The sequence below is a fragment of the Peromyscus maniculatus genome, chromosome 15 (assembly GCF_049852395.1).
Source record: "Peromyscus maniculatus bairdii isolate BWxNUB_F1_BW_parent chromosome 15, HU_Pman_BW_mat_3.1, whole genome shotgun sequence".
In the NCBI taxonomy this organism is placed as follows: domain Eukaryota; kingdom Metazoa; phylum Chordata; class Mammalia; order Rodentia; family Cricetidae; genus Peromyscus; species Peromyscus maniculatus.
Window position 1 is genome coordinate 57,535,348 of NC_134866.1, and position 21,115 is coordinate 57,556,462.

At 39.8% G+C, this 21,115-nt stretch overlaps 1 protein-coding gene across 5 annotated transcripts in view; it reads left to right on the forward strand.

Moving 5' to 3' along the window:
• Positions 1 to 21,115, forward strand: part of Kiaa0825 (KIAA0825 ortholog) — a 441,346-nt gene that overhangs the window by 417,317 nt on the left and 2,914 nt on the right. The gene's annotated exons all lie outside the window — the stretch shown is intronic.

The following is a 21,115-nucleotide window of genomic DNA, read 5'->3' on the forward strand; positions in this document are numbered from 1 at the left end:
AGACCTGTCTATTGGTGAAAGAGGGATATTGAAATCACCTACTATTAATGGACTGATGTAAATCTTATCTTTAAATCCAGTAGTATATTTTAAATGAAATTATGTACCCCAGAGTTTGGTGCATACCTGTTTAGGATAGTAATGGCCTCTTGGTTACCTTAATTACAGTGAAGTGTCCTTCTCTTTCTCTTCTAATAAATTTTAGTTTGAAGTCTATTTTGTCAGATATTAGGGTAGCAGGGCCTGCTTGTTTCCTAGTCCCATTTTTATTGGAGTATGTATCACTACTCTTCTATTCCAATGAAGTGCCTATTTGAAAGCTAAGATTTATTTCTATTAGACCACAGATAGATGGATTTTATTCTTGATCCATTCAGTCGACCTGTGTCTTTTGATTGGGAAATTGAAGCCATTGACATTTAAAGTTATTATTGAAATATATGTATTAATTGTGGTCACTGTGCTGTTGATTTTTGGTGGTGTTTGTAGTGATATATTGTGTATACTAATAAATTTGCCTGGGGATGGGAGGACAGATCCAGCCACTAAATTAGACATAGAGGCCAGATAGTGGTGGCACACACCTTTAATCCTATCACTCAGGAGGCAGAGATCTGTCTGGATTTCTGTGAGTTCAGGGCCACATTGGAAACAGAGCCAGGCAGTGGTGGCACACACCTTTAATCCCTAGAAGTGACATGGCTGGGCAGAGAAAGGTGTATAAGGCATGAGGAAACAGGAACTAAAGCAGTTCAGCTGAGATTCTTTCAGATGAGGACTCAGAGGCTTTCAGTCTGAGGAAACAGGATCGGCTGAGGAATTGGTGAGATGAGATTGGCTGTAACTTGCTCTGTTTCTCTGATTTTTCAGCTTTCAACCCAATATCTGGCCCCCAGTTTTTTATTAAAAGACCGTCTACGATTTGAACAACAGTTGTTGTTTGTATTCTTGATGGTACTTTGTATTTCAATCATAATGGCTTCGTATTTCTTTCCACAGTCTCTCTTCTATGCTCATACCTCTCTGCCACCCCAAAAGATGCTTCCTGTATTTTCTTTAGGTTTGATCTATTGGATATAATTTTTTTTAGGCTGTTTTTGACCTAGAATGTTTTTCCTTCTCCTTTGATTATGACAGATAGTTTTTCTGGGTATATTAGCTTAGGCTGGTTATCATAGTCTTTGAGAACTTGGAGTGCATTGCTCCAGACTCTTAGTTTTCAGTTTCCACGGAGGAATCAGCTGATGGATTTTCACTTATATGACTTGCATCTTCTCTCTTACAGCTTTCAATAAACTTTCTTGGTTCTGTTTACTTAGCATTCTATCTATGATATGCTGTGTGGGTTTGTTTTTCTGGTCTTGTTTTTTTGGTGTCCTATGTGCTTTTTTTTTATTATTATGTGTATGGATGTGTCTTTCCTTGGTTTGGTAATTCTTCTGTTATATTGCTGAAGATCCAGTCTATTCCATTGACTTGAGATTCTTTTCATCATCTATGTCTATAAATAAGAGAGTTTGGTTTTATTCAGTGGTGTCTTACATTTCCTGTGTGTTCTTTTCCTGTTTTTTTTTTTCTTATTTTTTTTATATTTTCTGCTTACTTGGTCTAGACGCTCTCCTTTGTCTTTGAGTCCTGATATTCTACCTCCCTTTTCTTTCCACTTGTAAGACTTTCCTCTGAGGTTTCTAGTTGAGCTTTTGGGATTCCAGTTGGGCCTTTGTTTCAGCTGGAGTCCTCCTCGGTGTTTCTGTCTCCTGAATGCATTCTGTTCTCAAGTCCTAGATTGTCATGTCACTTCCATCAGCCTTCCGTTTGGGTTTTCTTGGGCATCTCCTAGGTGTTAATTCTCCTTGATTTCATTGAGCTGTTTCGGTCTTTTTTAAAATTCTGAATTCTTTGATGAAGTTTATGATTGTTATTTTAAATTCTGTCTCCCTGGGTTCATCTAAGTAATTCTCATTAGCAAACATGTCTACAGAACTGGTAGGCTTTGGAAAGGAGATGCTGGATTGACCTTTCATGTGGTTGGTATTTTTTATTAGATCTGGGCATGCAGATTTATTTTGTTGGTTTTGAGTCTGATATGAACACAGCAGGTTGATGCAGAAGAGGAACATACAGACAAGTTTGGCCTGAACGTATGATGGAAATGGCCTGAGTGAAGCAAGGTCATGTGGATAGAGAGACTAGTGTTGAGGACATTCTTCCTAGTCGAAGCCCACAGTGTGGCGATAGATCTGGCTGAGTGGAAAGGTTGCATATCATGTGGGAGGGATGTTTTGGTTGGGGATTAGAGAGTCCAGAGAAACCTAGAAATGTTGGCAGAACAAGCAAGGGAACTCAAAGTAGGCTGGAGCACTGGATGTGAGACCAGGGCTAAATTTGGCAGGTTGGGGAGAATGTGTGGATGGGTAGGTCAGGGAGAATCATTGGGCTAGACTCCAAAGAGTGAAGTAAGAAGCCTGAAGAGACCTGCTGAGGTGGCAGGTAGGGCATGTCCTAGCAGAATCCTAGAGGCTGGGTTTTGGGATTTTGTTTCCTTCCTTCCTTCCTTTCTTTCTTTCTTTCTTTCTTTCTTTCTTTCTTTCTTTCTTTCTTTCTTTCTTTCTTTCTCTCTCTCTCTCTCTTTCTTTCTTTTTTTTTTTTGTGTGTGTGTGTGTGTGTTGTTTTAAAGAAGTTAGAGATGCAGCAGGTCCCAGCAGTAATGAGTCTGTTCACATTGTATTCAGCATGATAAGGCTGAAAGGAGAAAAAAATTCAAACTCAGGACTTTTTGGCAGTCAAGTACTTGCTCCCCTGGGTCATTAATCTGCTGGGTTCCCACGGTATCCTTCTTTATTGTCCATCCTTTGCTGGGGTTAAGGAGGAATTGGTCTTTGATAGCTTTTTACATTTTTTAATGATAATTCTGGTGTTGGGTAAGGCCCTCTGGAGTATTTATTGTTGCTTCTACGTGGAAGGGTTGTTGTGAGTGACTGGACTTTTAACGAAGCTGTTAAATGTCCATAGGCATTGTGAGTGCTGCTGCATTTCTTAGACTGGGAAAGGCTGTAACGTCAAAGAAAAGCTAATAAATTTGATATGGAGATTTGGATGGTAATACAGTAGCAAAAACTCATAACATAAATTTAGATATGAGTGGAGGTAAATTTTGACTGTTACCTGCCTATAATTAAATTACATTGCCTGGGTTTGAACCTAAATTTTAGGGTATGGCAAATAGGCTAGGGAACTTTGGAAAACGAACATTAACAATTTTGTTTGTTAAATGTCCCACTGTCTTATTTTTTCTTTTTCTTTCTTTTTTTTTTTTTTGTTTTTTGTTTTTTGTGTTTTTGAGACACAGTTTCATATATAACCCAAGATGACCTTGAACTTGATTATAACCTATACTGGCCTCAAATTTGTGATTCTCCTGCCTTAACCTCCCAACTGTTAGGAATACGTGTGTGGTTCCATGTCTTGCTTTTTAATTAGTTTTCTTAAATTTTGATTGCTAGTCAATCTTAAATTTGCATGGCTAAATGTAATTCAGAGACAGAGCATAGATTTACCATGCATGAGGTCCTGGACTTCATTTCCAAATGAGCGTACAGACACACATCAGGCGCACGCGCACACACAGGGTGATATATAGATAGAGGTATGTATCTGTTGGCTGTTCTATTTAAAGTGTAAATTTAAACTAGGAGAAAGGCTCAGAAGAGGGAATAAAGTAGAATCTTCAGGCCGTGACAGTTGGAAGAAAGCTCTCTAAGTAGCAGGCCTTCTTCAATGACAGCGCGTAATTTCATTAGCTTATTCTCCTGAGAGTCTAAGCTATAGCAACATGGTACTTGGCTTTCGCTGGTACCAAAAACTTGAGAATGCTCAGGTAGAATTATGTGTTTATACCTACCACAAAATAAAACATGATTAGACATAATCACACCTTAAGTTGCGATGGCAGATGTTGACATGACTATAAGCATTTGAAGCAAAAACAAGGTTACAGAGAAATATATGGAAATAATGAGACAAGTGTGTCAAAAATAATCTATTCACTGGAAAATGAGAGAATTTTAGAGTATGAAAAGTAATGGGGGAGATAATTGGGAACATTCAGTATATAGCCAGTGTCTAATTAAATTGACAGGTTTTGTTTGGGGAAAATAGAACCATGTGAATTAGGCCACAGGTTAGTGCTCACACCTCTATGATGAACAAGCTACTGCTGGAACATGCCTCACAAAGAAGGCTGGAATCACAGCATAGCCTTTGAGCTTTTGGGAGCGAGACTAATTCTGCTTTAGCTGTCAAAATAAATACTATCTCAATGATGTGTTCATCCACAATACGGTAATGAAATAGGAAGAGGGTATTCAGGGCGGTAGCTCTGGGAGCCAGTCAGTGCACAGGAAGGAAGGAGAATGTTTACATATAAAAATCCTAAAGTAGGAAAGTGTGTTCATGCTGCCATCGAGTTGTGATGCTCGTTCAACTAAAGGATACATCAGAGGGGATGGACACATGGGGTTGGCGATTGGAAGTAGTGAGGGAGAAAAGCTGAACAAATGAGCAGGGGAGCGACTTTTAAATAAAAGGGGTTATAAAGGGTTTTCAGATGTTGTTTGGCTCTTAAAGCCGGATGAGCCTGATGGTTTTTCTAGTAATCCTCACATCTGAAATAGGATCACGTACATTTTTAGCCAGTTCTCAAACAAGTTCCATATTCTACACAAATAGAGAAAATGCAATTCATAATTGACAAGGTATGAATTTTTTATACTTTGAGCCATAGGCTGCCACATCAACAAATGTAATTCCTTAGCAAATATGTCTTATGTTTATATTTATGAAATGTACACAATTGACACAGAACCCAAAAGGGAATAAGTAAGCATTTTAAATACACTTTGATTTGCAGACTCTATTCTGGGAAACATTTATTAAATTAGGAACAAGGAAAGAATGCAAGCAGAATGTTCAGGGTTTCAGTTTACCTTGAACCTGATGTAACTTTTTGTGGATTTTTATCAGAGCTTGGATTTCCGTTAGCTGAAGTGTTAGCCTTGCTCTGTTTTGTTTACTGTCTTTTTTTAAAATATATGATGAGGTGCTCTCAAAGTGAAAGTGATAAATTATTAAAACCTAAAGGCTCATAATGAAAACCAGCCAGCTGTTATGGTTCCAGGCAAGTTTGTGAGCACATCCAGGAAGCTGCTCTGAGGACTGCTCAAGTCTTCCCCAACCCCCACAGCACTGTGTGTGGCGTGCTGTATTTTACAGAGATGTTTGCAACAGTATCCCCGGTCATACACACTATTCTAGAGTCCTGCCACTTGCCCAGATAAATGATGCATCTGGTTTTTCTCTTCTTGGAACCAGAGCTTATGACTGCTTTGTCATTTTTACACACTAAGAAGTAATGCCAAGTTCATCTCAAGGGCAGTCATTTCTGTAATGAGGCACTATTGTTGGAACCTTTAGCTGGTACAGAACAAATCTTATGAACCAGACACTGCCTTTCTGTGAGGAAGCCCAAGCCATACATGAAAGACCAACTCTAAATGCTCCTGAAGATCATGTTACCTGAAGATCCTTCAGATATATAGTATCACCCACTAGGTATTTAAATTAAGATGCCACCAATGAGTGCAGCCCTTTATTTGAGTTTCTGAAGTAAAGCTACAGACCCCACAGCTATTCCCATTATCACCATTCCAATGGTACAATAATTACACCTAGGACATTAAGAAAAGTGTGAAGATCCTGAGAAGCTGGCAAGGCATCTTCCATTGCCTGTGGTATTTGCTCTGGTAACTAAGGAGTATGACATATAAATGGCTGCTATTTTTCACACTTGTTTAATCTACTTTTGTAGGTAGAATATTTTTACTATATATATCATTTTATAATTGAATTTTCATATTATATATAATAACTGTATCTCAAAAACAAGGAACAATAATATAATGGAACATTTCTTATATGCAAAACACAGTGCCAAAAACCATTCCTAAATTAGCTTGCTATTCACAATAACCTCAAAAAATACATATTACCTTCCATATTTGCAGGTAAAAACCCGGAGACCCAGGCAAGCTTAAGTTACCTAGTAAAAGGCAATGAAGCAAATCATATGAAAGTCTAACGTGCCTTTAAAGTTTTATGCACTTTTTATCAAGCACCATTGCATTTGAGTAATGAAAAGCAGATTTTAAGTAATAGGTCCATCCATAGAAGTGAAAAACCAAAAATATTAACAATTCACAATAGGTTTTAGAAGTAATCATTTATCTTAACTTTTTATATATCTTCTTGCCCAAATAACCTCCACCCATTCTGTCTGGAAGGGCTCCAGAGCAAAAATGTGAGTCATTTTCTCTATAACTGATGAGAGATTTTGGGCCAGAATTAACCAACTAAGCGATTCAATTTGTACGGAATGATAAATGCTGCTTAATGGTGTGTTAGATACTAACAGAGAGCAGCTATGTAGACTTAAGAGAATTTTCTTCAGGCAACCTCTAGCCAACTAATTGCTGTGCTCTCTCGAAATCTGCCTATCCGGTGTGCCTTCTAGATATTTAGCAGAAACAGTCTCCCTGACTCTGAGCCATAGGAGGATCAATAGATCATAGTGCCCAGTGCTCCATAGCTACAAAGAACTTCAGGAAAAGGATAAAGGCTTTTGAGTTCACATCAGAATAGCCTGTGACTTTTATAGGTAAAATCATTTGATTCTATAAAATGAAGGAGAACACAACAATAGCTGTCCAAGTTTTTCTTCTGCTCTTAATATACTTCAATTCTATAAGTAATTCCACCTATTTTAATATATATGTCTTTTATCTTAGCTCTGTAGCAAATTTCTCCCATGAGTGAGACTCTTACGTCACCATCTTCTTCCTGACAGAAGCCAGAATTAACAGACCAAGGGGCATGATCATGTCTTTGTTCTAAGTAGACTATGATGTCATGAGGATTCTTCGGCCTTAAATGTGTTGTCTCCTCACATATGTGCATCTATTCCATGTACTCACCTTGGCATCTCATAGTCACAGACAACTTAAAGGGACTAGGAAAGAGTGCAAAAGGAAAGCCAGAATAAGAAACCTAGTGGAAGCCATAATTTATAAAGTACATACAAGGGTCCGCAAGTGTTTGTAAGTCTCGGGGCTTGCTCTTGTTTTTTTGTTTGTTTGTTTGCTTGTTTGTTTGTTTGAGACAGATTCTCACCATGTAACCTAGGCTAGTCTCAAGCTAGTCACATTAATATTGGCTTTTCTTTGGAGAAAACAAATGTTGACATTTTTATGAATGTAGGTGCTTCATTCAAAACATTTAATGGACACCTGTTACATGCCAAACTAAGTTCTAGGCTACTGTGGGGGACATAATAAATGAGGTCTTTATCCTCATAGAACTTACATCTTATAAGTATACCAAAGAATACCAAAGTCACACCAGAAATTTCAGAGGCATTTGCTTTGCTTTTAAGAATTCAGAGTCGGGGCCTCTAATCTAGAGAAACACTTTGGACTAAGGCCCCTCAGCGGCCACACTGGGCTGGTGCTCAGATCAGTGTCTCACTCAGCTCTTATCAGAGAAACTTCCTCCTGCAGTAGATGGAACTAACACAGAGACCCACAATGGACAGTGTGCAGAGAGTGGGAGACCTTGGAGGACTCAGCCCCATTCAAGGTTCAGGGATCTTTGTAGAAGAGGAGGCAGAAAGATTGTAATAGCCTGCAGGGGTGGAAGACACCAAGGAAACAGTGTTGTCCAGATACAACAGTACTGGTGCACATATGAGCCCACAGACACTGTGGTAGCATGCAGAAGGCCTGCGCAGGTTCAAGCTTGACAGGGTCCCAACACTGAAAGTGGACACCAGCTTCCACACCTAACAAGAAGCTATATGCGATTGATACCTGCTGGCAAAGGAAACACCAGTTCCTGCCAGTGCATTCTGGCTGGGTAAGTCAACCACATTTCAGGGCAGGCTCAATGCCTGGGAGTGCTTGACTAACACAAAATGAACTCGGTGGTATTTTGTAGACTTTTTGTCTCATTTTGCATTGTTTGGGTATTTTTTGCCTCATAGTCTTTTGCTTGCCTATTTTAATTTCTGGTTTTGTGGCTCTGTGAGAGTGGGTTTTGTGTGTTTCTTGGAGTTTTTATTTTTGACTTTTTTTGTTTTGATTTTGTTTGGTTGGTTTAAAGAAAGAAAAAGAACATAAAGTTGGGTAGGTAGAGAAGTTAGGGGGATCTGGGAGGGATTGGGGGGGCTGATTAAAATATATTATATGGAAAACAAATTTTAAGTCCAAAGTTGGTTGACATTGGCTTTGGCTTTGAATAATGGAAAAGAATTTCAATTTCTTTAGGCCATTCTTCTTATTAAATAAGTGCTTCTGTTGACCAGCTCTTCTTACCCATCAAAACAGAATGAAATAAGCATATACCACAGTCCATTAATGATGTGGTAAGGAGAGAGCCCATGTCTCCCTGAGGATCTCAGCCTAAGTGTGCTCTTTTCTTGACTTCTTGGGGCTACTTTGGGAAGTAGAATGGTTGTGCTACAATTTCCAGTCCAGTTCTATGACATTGAAATTTACCTTCTGTAAGCTTTAGTTCATCATAACCGTTCACCTCTGCTTTGTATGCAGAGCATTAAATAACAGTCCAGACTTCATCCTTTGGACCTGTCTCTCACATAGACCCTAGGTACAGCAGACTGCTGGCATCCTTGGCACAGTAGCCACCCGTTAGTTCCTCTGAGTCAGGCTTACATCTTCACCCCTTTTCTGACAACATGAAGTCAGAGGAAGGGGTACATTTCATTGTATGTAAAAGGGAAGGAAGAAACTGAGTAATGTGTCTCCTCAGGCCCACGGAACTGACATGTAGCAGTTTTCAGAGGCCGCCTGTCTGTGTAGAAGTGATGGCATTCTGTCTCTTGTAAGGAACGAATACTCTTGAGTCAGTTCTTCCAATTCTGGACTGCCATGGGCTTTCCCATCAGTTAAATTGCAGACATATGCAGAATGTCTATGAGGTGTTCTTAAGCTGCGAATTCCCTAAGAAAAGATCATGTTTCATCCATTGCTTTCTAAAACACAGACTTAGAAACAGACACAGGTTGTGGTAGGAAGTATGCTGTACCAGATAAAAGCATTAACTCTGATAGCACCTGCTTGGGTTAGAACCCTGTCTGTGCCACTGATAATAATAATAATCTCACAATAACATTATTTATTACTGAATTTAAAATCTATGTAAATATAGGTAATGATGCCATGGCAAGTAACGACACCACCCACCACACAAAGCTGCCTGCCGGGTTTTTCTCCTAGGTTTTAAGTAAGTTTCAGGTTTGTAAATTTTAGACAGTTTCCAGCAAACCCTGAATCAGGGGCTGTTACAGCTCCTTTTCTAAAAACAATATGACTGTTAATATGAATGACTAGGTTGGCAATAGGCTCCTAGGCTGTTGGATAGTTTTTAAATTAAAAATGTGTATCCCTTTCCTCCCTGATGAAAAAGGGATTGCTGTTTTACCACACCACATCCCAAATTCTACTGTTTTACATCGTAAAAGCACCATTCAGTCTAATAGTTTGAAGTACACTGCCAATCCAGCATGGCTTGAGGGATGGCCCTGACTGGGGATGAAGAAAAAAAGACAGACAGATGGACACATGAACTCACATAAAAGCTCTCTGATGGAGAAGCCACAGCACCCCAGAAGCTAGGCGTGTTTATTACATAGAGTTGAACAGAGAGGGAGGGCTGTGACTTACAGCTGGACCAGGAGGTGGGGTTATTACACACTGATAAACAAGGACACAGGGGTTATGGTTTGCAGCTGCATTCGAGGGTCAGTTTGGCTAATCTGTGCAGCACAAGTTTCTTTGAGGGAGCAGCCTTCCAGCTGTAAACATCTGGAGGAAGAGAGCTTTGGTGGGCATTTCTGCACACACTGCCATCAATGCTGCATTCAGTCCTCTAAGCCTGATGTCATGAGGTCCTTGACATGGCCATCCCCTGTCAAGAGCACACATTCACTCAGGATTTCACTTCCTTAAGGCGCTCTACAATCCTCACAGTATGAAATGGATATAACACAGCTATATGCTATAAAAATTCCCCAAATACCAAGTTTAAAGGGTAAAAATGACTTATTTTGACATATTACATAACATATGCCTGTGAATAAACAGCACTGCAGTTATAGCAGCTATCACTTGTCTCGTAATAAAGAGAAGTGTTCTACGTCAGCACTAAATGATGGCCAGGTAGTGTGACCTTGGCCCTCTGTCTAAAGTCTTACAGTCCTTAAAGGTCTAGCATTGGAAACGAAGTTTCTGTGGTGATGTGGATGATTTACTATTAACAGGAAAGTTCAGATCCCATTACCACTGACAGCTGTGCTCCCATTTATGTTATTTTTAAGCCATAACTATTTAAAACATTGCAGTTAGCATCCTTACTTGTCCACTTTGTTGGCATATAACTCTCCCATTAAATATATAGAACAAATCATATTAATTAAAATGAATTGCTTGGGCAGTTGAGCTGTGCTGCAGATGTCTCATAAGGCTATAAATTCAAATTAATTAAAGGCTGCTTGCCCCTGTGCTTGGGAAAGATTCCTTTTAGTGCATTAGTAGTAACTAAAGAAATCAACCATCTTGCAAAAGGAAATTCATTTGAGTTGTTGAAGAAATAGCTAGATCAATGGATACATAGCTGCTTAACACAATCGTGTAACAAAATCTTGGTGGAAGCAAACAAGTTGCTTGATCACAGTTGCAAGTGTAGATAGTCTTTAATGCGGAACGTGAATTTTAGTAGGAATTATTATATTTGATTCTATTTATTGTATGCATCTAGATCTATTACGTTCAGTTCTGTATTTATATGTGTATATATGTAGAGTTCCAGAAGATGTGTGTGTGTGTTCCATGTTAACAGATCTTTCATAAGATAAACACATGATCTTTGTCTTCTAGATATTATTCAGTTAAGTGAAAATAATGTGGAGCACTAGATAACCCACTCAGCTTGTATTAAGAAATGCATGTGTATTATAACCACCAAAGACAAGGACGGGACGATCTTCTGTTATGACCACCAAAGACAAGGAGGGGACAATCTTCTATGGTGTTCTGTAAATATGTTGTGTCCTTTGCATTTCATGGAAATCTCCATAATATTCAAAAATCCCCTTAAACTAACACACCTTAAGAAACTTGTTAATAAATAAGTTAATAAGGATCTCAGATGTGGTGGCTAAGGAAGGTCATGAGTCTGAGGCCAGCCATTGCTGCATAGTGAGTTGAAGGCCAGCCTGGAGTTGACAGTGGGGTATTCTAACAAACACAGCCTACCTCCAACCATTTATCAAAGTGAAATGGTTTTCCACCTACCATTCCTCAAAGTAACTACAGAAAGTCATAATCAAAGATATATAGGATCCTTATAATTTGACTGTTACAGATTTGATATAAAGTTCAGAAGAAAATAAAACTTTTAAATTTTTAAAGGTTAAAGCCTCTAAGGACCTTTTAAATGTTGTTTTGGTGAGGATAAGGCTAATCAATAAATCAACTGTTTTCACATTGTATAAAAAGATTGTTGAGTTCTCTGTTTCTAACTAAATGTAGACTGAAGAAGATAGAACAAAGCCATGTATTTTTTGAAACTTGGGTTTTAAACCCTTAGGTTAATGTGATTGCAGGGTCTCATCATCTAGAGAACATAATAGACAAGGTAGATTTTACCTTTTAAGCATGCGTTGTTAAGGCCTGTCTCTAAGACAAGACACTAATCTATTGCTCTGCATGGGGTGGGGATAGAAATACTAAAATGTGCTGTTATGGTGTGACTCACTTGCTGGGTGCTTGCCTAACAAGCAACATCAACACCACATAAAACTGGTGCTGGGACCCAGCATTGGGTAAGTGGGGTATAAACAGGGTCAGTTTAAAGCCATCCTATAGGGAACTGGCTTGGGGGGGGGGGGCTATTGTTTAAATTCAAGTATAGCAAATGCTTGTTCTGTTTTAGACTAATTTTCTCAAGCATAGGAAATCTTTATACCTGCATGTCCCCTCCCCAAAGTTTGTCCTTTGGGAGTCAGTGTTACGTAGAGTCACTTTCCAACGGGACTGCCTTCTGAGAATAGTATTAAATACCATCATTTCCAGTGTCCCTATAATTTAATAATGACTTCACTACTCAAAAATCTCAGAATGCTTTCTGTCTTAATGTTGATGCTTTTCCAAAAAGAAAAGGAAGATGTGAATGATTCCCTAGAGCTACTTCGGATTGCCTCACGAGTCAAGGAAGGAATGCCTGAATTATGCCTGCCTCATAGACAATTACTAAAATGAAGCCTGAGGAAACTGCAGCAGTTCCTTGTAGTATCACTGACATTTCATACCTGCACTGAAGTAGTGTGGAAAATCATTATGAGATTCTATAGGTATATCTGGGATAATTATTCAGCCTTCCCCAGATGATGAACTCTCAGACTATATAAGCAACCGAGGACAGCGCTCTCTCCAGCTCTGCTCACTCCAGTTGCCTACCTGGCACAGTGGTCTGGACTCAGCACATGCTCAGTGAATGTTTTCTGGGTGAATGGGCAAATTAATTACATGCACTAAAACTCTGTCTGAAACATGGCTCCTTGTGATTTATTTTGAATAGACCCATAAACCAAGCAAGTCGCTCAACTATAAGCCCTATGCCTAAAGACCAATAAAACAGCTAACTTATAAAGCTCTTTTATTTCAGTCTTTTCAAAAGAACATGCTACAATTTATTTTTACTTTTACCAGTCATTGAGACAGATTGAAAGTTTTGAATTTATTCTAGCATAATATATGACTTAAATATTTTTTGAAGATTTATTTACTTCTATTTTATGTGTATGAGTGTTTTGTTTACAAGTGTGTCTATGTACCACATGCATCCTGTGCTCTCAGAGGCCATAAGAGGGCATCATATACCCTGGATCTGGGGTTACAGTCGGTTGTGAGCTGCCATGTGGATGCTGGAAATCAAACAGGGGTCTGCTGGAAGAACAACCAGTGTGCTCTTAACCACTGAACCATCTTTCTGGCCCTTCGTGATTTAACTATTTTGCTGATCACATTCAAATAGAGATATTTTTCATTGGCAAAAAAAAATGCTAATCACATGTCAAATAAAATTAAATAATTAAATCTTTTTCAAGTATTTTATCAGTTTGTAAATCTGTGCATGTGTGCAACCGTGCGTGCGTGCGTGCGTGCGTACGTGCGTGTGTGTAAAGGTGAGGATACCAATACCTATGGACATACAGAGCCAGAAGAGGGTGTCTAGTCCTCTGTAACTGGGGTTTCAGGTGCTGTGGACAGACAGCTAGTCATGTGGTTGCTAGGTTATGAGCTCCTATAACTCATAACTCTTCATTGAACCATCTGTTCAGTCATAATTACCTTTTCTGTATATCATGACCTCACTTTTAGACGAATGTGAATATGCCTAATAGATAGAATTTTCAGGAAGATGTTTTGGGGTATTATTAAATTTTAGGATTTATAAAAAAAAGTGCTGATGTTGAAACCAAGATGAATTTCAAAAGCTGACATCTTATTATTTGTATAATTTAATAAATGATGTCTATTTGTGATATCAACTGCTACCCATTGTATTACTAGAACTTTCAGGCTATTTCTATCCATCTAAATATAGTGTAATGACATCTACAGCTCTGATAGATACCTACCAGCATCTATTCTGTGAGTCTGAGGTGTAGAGAGTGTGGTGTATGGAGCGCTGTGTTGTTGGAAAACATGCTCTCTGAGCCTGCCTAACATATTTGAACATTTTAGGTGGTGGGAGGCATTGTGGTAGAGGACAGGAGCAGCTTGTGTTTGTTTGCCTGCCTGCTTGCTTGTTTTGGAGAAGAAATAACATCATTTGGCTCATATTTTAGAAAACTGAATCCATGGACAATTTCTCTGAATTATGAGTAGCCAAGTAATATTTCTACTTTGTGATCATTAAAAGGCATAATCAAATATTCTCTGAATTTGATTCAGGATTAGGCAGTTGGGAAGGAATGCATGAAAGGTAGACTGTGGACATAGTCTGAGGAAGAATGAGCTGGTCTGAAGTGAATGGAAAGGAATTTCGGATGGCTAGAGAGCAAAGTAAGACATAAAAGCATAGGTAACATAAGACAGGGGCAGTGAGGATGGCAGGTCTCTCCTTGAAGAAGGGCAGCAGAAGCCAAACAGAACTGTGATTAGGCATGAGACCTTCAACCCTCTAGTCAGGGCGGTCATGGGTGGTATAGTTCCTCAGGATCCTGAAACTGAGCCGTGAACAGCTCTGAAGTTTTGAACTTCTGAACTAGGCATGAGGTCAGTGAGAGGATAGGTGTGAGAATGTCTTCAGTGTGTTGTGTCTGTACTGATGGTTGCTGATATGTGCACAAAACTGGGGGAGGAGATGCAAAGTGTTTTCTCGAGTCCTGACCCTGTGTGGTTATTGAGGGCTATGAAGTCACAATCAATTTCTAAACACACACAAATGTCTTTATATAGACAATATTAATAGACAAAGTGGGAATAAAGACGATTATCAAGAAACTGAATTAGAGAACTCAGGGATGAGGATGAAGAACAATTCATTGCATCTCAGAGTGCAAATGAACTGCAGATGAGGAGACGGGAGTTGAACGTAGGTAGCAGATGGGTTTCTTGAGGGAGAAGATGTCTACGACCCTGAGGAGAGGCTCATGTGCACAGAGCGTCAAAATAAAGAAATGGTTACTTGCTGTACCATGCAGAGGAGAAGTACAAAGGGGTTTTGTTCTAGAGGAGTAAAATCCAATATAAATTCACCATTCACTGCTCAGTCACCAACTGGCAGGACAATTTCAAGTCATTAATTGGACCAGATGGTTAATGTTTTTAATGGCACAATCAACTAATAAATAACTGTAAAGCACTTTGTAAATACAAAGAGCCACATAAATGTTTAATAATCACATTAAGTCGGGAGGCTTATTTCAAGTTACACTTTTATATCAAAGTATTTTACTGGCATTTCAGGAGAAATGCCAATAATATAATCAGATGCCATATCATAACTGTACCTAAAAATATAACAAAGGGATAATCAAAAACCAGAACAAGTTCAGCCACTATGGGCTGAAAAGATGGATCAGCATGCACTGTTCCGTTCACAGAAGACAAGAAGAAGCATGAGAGGATGATGGGAGCTTATAACAGCACCAAGGGAGGCCATTGCCGTACATGGAACCTCACTTGCCTATGTATTTGAAAGAGAATTTGTCAGATAAAGTGATGTGAAGACACAAAAAAATAGCAGGAAAAACATGGATGCAACTACTCTGGTACTCCACTTAGCTCAAGTAGAGTCTAATAAACTAGTTGTAACATCCTCTGAGGCCCTTGGCATTCACAGCTCACCTACTCTTCGTAACACTGGAATGAACACTGGCACTGCCACCTATTTTAAAATTGAGAAAATCTGATTCACACAAAGATTAAAACACTTGTCTAGTATCACATTTTTAATAAGGGATAGAATCAGGATTGAATCCCAAACAATATGGCTCCAATATCTTCTGAGAAGAATCTGGGATAAATCATATAATTCTAATTAGATGAAACAGATGTGTTCTTCCTCCTTCTTCCTGCCTCTAAACATGGCTGGCTGGCTGATGTCACCGCAACCATCCAGGGACCATGACGTGATGTAAAAGCAAAGAAAACCACTGTGACAGCAGACCTGCCGTGGTCCACTTAGCCAGCAGCTGCAGTCACTTCTCTGGGATTTCTTGTTCTGTGAGGAAGTAAGACCTACCACAGTCACATTCGCCCGTCTTACGACCACAATCAAGTAACAAAGAAACCGGACGACAACAAAACCTGCCCTCACGGGGGCGGGGGGAGGCTGCTAGGAATAAGGCGTTATTTTGTTTTATATGTATTTCGTCATTTCCTCATCACCGCACTTCTGTGGATTCCCATTTTACAGACAGAAAATCAGCCCCAGTTCACACAGCGTAAGGGTTCAAATTCAGGCTGCACCCCACCTCCTAAACTCTCTTCAGCAAACAGCATTCTGAGGAGTCAGACACTTAAGACATTTCAATTAAAATGAGAAATTAGATAGGGATTCTTACTATTTTAACACTCTGATTACTATTCAATATGATTGGAGCTTCTAGAACAAATGTTTCTCATCGGGGTATTATGAACACTTTGCATGAAAACCATTTTCCATCCTGCTGCCTGGGTCCCGCTAAAACCATCAAACATGTCAGGGAAACACCCGGCACACTTCCTCGAGTCTCCCCCAGTTACAGCAGCCTTTCCAGAACTGAGACTGGCAAAACCGCTTTGTGAAAAGTCCAGACGGTAAGCATTTCAGGGCTTGTGGGATGTGGTATCTCGGCGGTCTCCATCACAGCTACTAAGCCCTGCTGTGTGGGATCAGTCACAGAGGACACAGACAAAAGTGCATATGGCTGTGTTCCACTCACGCGCTTCTGGCACTACTTGACAGATAAAACACTGAGACAGGGAGGTTCAGGAACTCTCCTGAGAAGATTCAACTAGCAAGCAATAGGCTCCACTTCAACTCAAAGTCAGAGTGATTTCAGGGTTTAGGCTTGTATTTGAGACATAATTGGTTTTACAGATTTTAGCTGGTTTTCTTCTGGCAGAAGTCGATGTCTCAGAGAACTTCTTAATACTCCAGACTGTGGTCCTCTTCATCTGCCTGGTGTTAGTTGCTCTTTCGTACCTTAAGGGCCCTACAGGACTTGCATCTTTGGTAACCTGCATTGATGCTGCCATTGACCTATGTCGTGATCAGCCGGGCCCCAAGCACTGCTCTCCCTGTTGGCTCTGACACACCGTCTTCCACAAAGTTCTCCCCCAACACAAGATTCCACAAAACCAGTCACCAGAACAGCTGTTCACTGATGTGTAACTTTTATTTATCATGCCTTAACTGTTCATAGGAACCATAAACGTGCTATTGCCCATTAAAGAGAAAAGGAATATAAAATACTGAGTCCAGGGGCTGATACTTCCAAGAGCCCTAAGCAAGAGCTTAAGTTAGGATGTTTGTAGTGGCAAGCAGACACCGCTGCTGGTCCTGCTGTAGCTGTATAAATGAAGGAGGACTTGTGAAGGCTTAGAACACCCAAGTCAGGCAGAATGCAGCTGATGCACAGGTTGTGACTACTGAGACTGGAATAGCTCAGCAAAGGTTTTATGTAGAGACTCAACTGCATTAGACAGAAAAAGGACCCATAGTCAAAGATGCCCAAGCTTCTCCATCCCACCCAGCCCCGGGAGATCTATGGATAGGACCTCTTCTAGAAGGTAGTGGTACTTAAATAGATCAGTGGGGTCTTATGGGATTCTACTGCTCATCAGTATATTAGGCACAGCAAAGTGGAGGCTATGTTGAATTTATTAAACAATAATAGGCAGGTAGGGGATTTATCAGTAGTACAAGAGGCAGGCTACCAAGTCAGGATGAATAAAAACGGAGTCACCACAGATTTACTAGAAAGCTTTTTGGTGAGGGTTAGGATACACTGGTCCTGATAGCTTTTGATTTCTGTTGGGAAATGCTTCTATCACAGATATTTACTACATTGGAGAAACTACAGATAAAGATTTGGAACGTATTGTACATTGATATTTGACAAATTGGTAGATTCGTTTCTCTCCTGGTAATTCTTTTGACAAAATGATTTGATTTTGCATTGTATTAGCAGTTAGAGATAAACTTCTCTTGGCAAGTTATGAGTATGAATTGCAGCATGCTTATGACAAACATCTCAAGTATCTAGCACATTTGTTTCTTTTGTTTAACAAGAATAAAATAATTAGAAAAATATAGTCTATTACCTTTTTACCATTTGTCATTTTTTTATCCTTGTATAAAATGATTTCTTCTTAATAAACACAAGGTAGATATAAGAGAACTTTGGTAGGTAAATAATTTTGTCTAATATCATTAATTACTAACAGCTCAATTGCACTGTGAAGTGCCATAATTGTCATGAAGCCTAAGAATCCTTATCATGGATTCTATAATTCATTTAAATTACATTAATTATACAGATTTTTAATGAAGAAGAGAGACTGCTTTTTATCCCCGCAAGTAGAGACAATGATCAAAATATTTATATGTGTCTATCATATTTTGTTCTGTTGACATTCTTAAAATAATTCACTTACCCAGGCAGTATTAGCACATTTCCATGCAAAGAGGGGGGTAGGCAAACATTGCCTTGGACATTGCCATTGTTTGGATTGCACAGAAAAGTGTATGATCTTTAGTTCTTCTATTTAATATCTAACACAGCTCAGGATATTGTGGGAAGCCAGCTCCCACTTTTACTCAGGGTACTGTTGAGGAGAGAGGGAGGAGAAACTTGAAGATAGAAAGACAACAGAGATTGAGACAGAAACACAGGATAGTGTCGGGAGGACCTGGATCCATATCCACCGGCCCCTTCCATCTCTTCAAAGGGGCTTTTTATAACAATGCCAAGGAGTTAGATCAAAGCATGCCACACAGCCAAGTGCATACCCTTCCAAACACCTGGTAACCACGCACATGGTCAAGCCATCCCCCTATACAGCGCTGCTGGGTAAAGCAAGCTCAGATCTCACTAGGAAACCACTGTGGGCCCCCACAAGATATATTTTTCAGAAAATAAAATGTTTAAGGTTTTTTTGTTTGTTTGTCTGTTTGTTTGTTTGTACTTGGAATGAAATCCAAGTTCTTCTATATGCTAGGCAAGTGGCTGATGATTTGGCTGAACTCCTAGCCCCAGGTATTTTTTTTATTGCATTGTGTGTCTATGTGTCTATTTTTGTGTGTCTATGTGTGTGTGGGGGGGTATCTGTGTATGTGTGTCTGTATATGTGATGTCACATGGTATGTGTGGAGGTCAGAGGATAACATTCAGGAGTCAGTCCACTCCTTCTATCATGGAGACCCTAAGGATCAAACTCAGCTTGTTTTGCTTGGTAGGAAGTGCCTTTATCCATGAGCCATCTCACCTACCCATGCCCCAGCTACTTTGAACATTAATTGGTGGTATCTATAAAATTGTCTTAATATCGTGGACGTGCTTAACATACCATATGTCAACCCAATTTCTAGAGTTCACATCCAAAATTACTTGGGCAAGTAACTTTAACTTTGTGTGTCTCAGATCATTCTCATTCATAGAATTAAGATACTAACATTTGACAAAACTAAAGAGGAATATGTAAAGTGTTTAAAACAACCTGTAGCTAATACTATATAACTTTTCCATTATTTATTTGTCCATTTGTAGTTCAATGTAATAGACATAATAAAAATATCCCAATACACCTTTATGAAATGGGTAGTAGACATGTTTTAACATCAAAATTCCACGAGAGGCATGGTGGTGTGTAGCACGAATTGTTAGAAGGTCTTATTAATAAAATCAAACCCGGAGCCAGGTATTGGGTTAAAGCTGGAAGATCAGAGAAATAGAACAAGCCACAGCTACCTCACCTTGCCGATTCCTCAGCTGATCCTGTTTCCTCAGACTGGAAGCCTTTGATTCCTCATCCAAAATGAATCTCAGCTGAACTGCTGCTCAAAAGCCTAAAAGCTTAACCAGTTCTAGTTCCTGCTCCTCACACCTTATATACCTTTCTGTCATCACTTCCTGGGGTTAAAGGCGTGAGTCACCATGCCTGGCTGTTTCCAGTGTGGCTTTGAACTCACAGAGATCCATGGATCTCTGCCTCCCAAGTGATAGTATTAAAGGTGTGAGTGCCACCATTTTCTGGCCTCTATGTCTATCTAGTGGCTGTTCTGTCCTCTGACCCCAGATAAGTTTATTAGGATGCCCAATATATTGGGGGACACAATATATCACCACCGTGGTGCACACCTGTAATCCCAACACTGAGAAGTATGGGGAAGGAGGGTCAAGAGTTCTAAACCAAGGGGGCTGGGAGAGATGGCTCAGCTCTTAAGAGCACTGGCTGCTCTTGCAGCGTCCCTGGGTTACAATCCCAGCATCACAGTCACCTGTAATGTGTGACTGTGGGGTATCTGATACCCTCTTATGACCCCCACAGGGACCAGACACACATGTGGCAAACAGACATATATGCAGCAAAACATTCATGCAATAAAAATAAGTAAAGATATGTTTTTAAAAAGAAGAGTTCTAAACCAACCTGGGCTGCATAGCAAGTTCCAGGCCAGCTTGGGATACTGGCAAGATGCCATCTCAAAGCATTTAATAAACAAAATAAACAATATAAAACTAAACTTCCATTAAAGTAGCACAAGGTGGCCTTGTGGGATAAATTATAAATCCCCAAATAATTTATTTTAGGAGTACTTTCTCATATGATGTGATTTTTCAGCAGCATAGATAGTATGTAAGCGTTACAGCTCTGAAGGGAAAGGAATCCTGGCCATCAGAAGCCAGGCTATAGCTACAGCTCCGTTCAGGTGGGGGATGGTTTCCCCGTGGGAATGTGGCGGCTCTGCCCCTCCCAGGAGAGCTGTTACAGCGCCACTCTGCCAAGGGAGTTTCCCCGCAGAAGTGAAGCAGCTCGGCTCTGCTCCAGCAAAAGTGGTTACCTCTCTGCCAAATTCCACTCTGGTGAAAGAAGGTCTCACCCAAACCTCATTCAAGGATTTATTGGGAGGGAGAAATCCAGGAGAGGGGCCACCTCTGCTAGGGTGGAAAAAGGCCGCTCCAAACTGAACAGGCACAGGGTTTATATAGGGTTTCACAGGGGCAGTTTTCCAGGGTGAAGATTTCAGGGTGGGAATTGATCCGATTTCAATCCCTGAGTTTGGACAAGCCCGGAGATTGGATGGAATTCATGCTCAGGGATTTGTTGATTTTGTGTTCATGTGTTGGTTGGGTTTCCTGCTCAGGGATTGATTGATTTTTAATGCTGAGTTGGTCAGAGGCAGAGTGTGTTTCTCTGGATTCAGGGCCAAAGTATGTTTCTTTCACTGGCCCTTTTACCCTACATAATAGTGCAAATTATTTCATCTTCAA